Raw genomic sequence first — 2,103 nt, 5'->3', positions numbered from 1 at the left:
AAATAATTTAAATCATTTTTCTAGTGTAATCTAATAGTATTTTCTATCAGGCGTGTGTGTATCTGACTTACAGAGCCTACTGTTTTTAATAGCTGCCCTTCCAAGGCTAGACAGCCACGACTCATATTTATGTGCTTAACATTTTTCTTTAAATTGCCAAAAAAGTCTTTAAATCATTATGCTAGTGTAATCTAATTTTATTTTCTATCAGGCCTGTGTCTAACTGTCTATCTGACTTACAAAGCATACTGTTGTTAATTGCTGCCCTACGTAGCAGCCAGCCAGTGCGACCACTCATATGTGCATTGCACTTCTTAACATTATTTTAATATTAAAATCTAAAATTTTAAAATATTTTGCTAGTGTAATCTAACTTAATTTTCTATCAGGCCTGTGTTTTTGTCACTTACACAGCATACTGTGTTAAATTGCTGCCCTACCTACCATCCACGACTCATATCTGCCAGCCTGTGTGCCAGGCCCAAGTAGCCAATTAGTGGCACCAATCATAATTCTTGTAACAGTATATAAAAAAATAAAAATCGAGTTACCGGAACCGGGAGATGAGATGACAACGTCAACCCTGCAGAAAGCCATTGATCTGGTAACAAAGGCCACAGAGGAAGATAAGAATAAGAATTATGAGGAAGCCTTGAGGCTGTACCAGCATTCAGTGGAGTATTTCCTGCATGCAATCAAATATGAAGCTCACAGTGACAAAGCCAAGGAGAGCATACGAGCCAAATGCATGCAGTACTTGGACCGGGCAGAAAAGCTGAAGGATTATCTGAAAACCAAGGACAAGCAAAACAAGAAGCCTGTGAAGGAGTCGCAGAATGAGAAGGGAAGTGACAGTGACAGTGAGGGTGAAAACCCAGAGAAGAAGAAATTGCAGGAGCAGCTGATGGGTGCAATTGTCATGGAGAAGCCGAATGTACGATGGAACGATGTGGCCGGTCTGGAAGGTGCGAAGGAAGCTCTGAAAGAGGCTGTAATATTGCCTATAAAGTTCCCCCACTTATTCACAGGGAAACGCACACCATGGCGGGGTATCCTACTCTTTGGACCTCCTGGAACTGGGAAGTCATACCTGGCTAAAGCTGTAGCTACAGAAGCAAACAACTCCACATTCTTCTCTGTGTCCTCCTCAGACCTTATGTCCAAGTGGCTGGGCGAGAGTGAAAAGCTGGTGAAGAACCTTTTTGAATTGGCTTGGCAGCATAAACCATCTATTATCTTCATTGATGAGGTTGACTCACTGTGTGGCTCTCGAAATGAGAATGAGAGTGAAGCAGCTCGCAGAATTAAGACAGAGTTCCTGGTGCAGATGCAGGGAGTTGGAAATAGCAGTGATGGAATCCTTGTCCTTGGAGCTACTAACATCCCTTGGGTGCTGGACTCTGCCATCCGGAGACGATTTGAAAAGCGTATATACATCGCCTTGCCTGAGGAAGCTGCTCATGCTCAGATGTTTCGGTTGCACCTGGGCAAACCCCCCACAGTCTGAATGAGGCAGATGTGCATGAGCTTGCCAAAAAAAACAGAAGGTTACTTCGGGTGCGGACATCAGCATAATTGTCCGGGATGCACTAATGCAGCCTGTTCGAAAGGTGCAGTCTGCTACACACTTCAAAAAGGTGCTGGGTCCCTCCCGAAGCAATCCTGCAATCATGGTAGATGACCTTCTGACACCCTGCTCTCCGGGAGATCCTGGAGGCAAGGAAATGACCTGCATGGAAGTGCCCAGTGACAAACTGATGGAGCCTGTGGTCTCCAAGTCTGACATGCTTCGCTCTTTGGCTATCACACGTCCTACGGTGAACACTGAGGATCTTCTAAAGGTGAAGAAATTTACAGAAGACTTTGGACAGGAAGGATGAGCCTTGAGAAGCAGTAAGAAGGGGGGCATGCCTTTTGGACACAGTGTTTGCTTGCTTATCTCTAAAGGCCCCCATGGAGAGCGAAAGCAGGAATCTTACAGCTCTGGAGAATCTCCCCTGTATATCCAGGACTTTATCCCTCCCCCATGTGCTGCCTGAGCTCTACAACCCATCAACAAGCTAATGTTCCTGAGGTTTATATTAATTTGTCAATTCAAGTATG

At 44.7% G+C, this 2,103-nt stretch overlaps 1 pseudogene; it reads left to right on the top strand.

Annotated features, from left to right (window-relative positions):
• Nucleotides 1–550: 550 nt before the first annotated feature.
• Nucleotides 551–1,914, top strand: LOC128643700 (vacuolar protein sorting-associated protein 4A-like; annotated as a pseudogene).
• Nucleotides 1,915–2,103: the final 189 nt, after the last annotated feature.

This window comes from Bombina bombina, unplaced genomic scaffold (genome assembly GCF_027579735.1).
Source record: "Bombina bombina isolate aBomBom1 unplaced genomic scaffold, aBomBom1.pri scaffold_578, whole genome shotgun sequence".
In the NCBI taxonomy this organism is placed as follows: Eukaryota; Metazoa; Chordata; class Amphibia; order Anura; family Bombinatoridae; genus Bombina; species Bombina bombina.
This window is presented reverse-complemented; position numbering and strand designations above follow the sequence as displayed.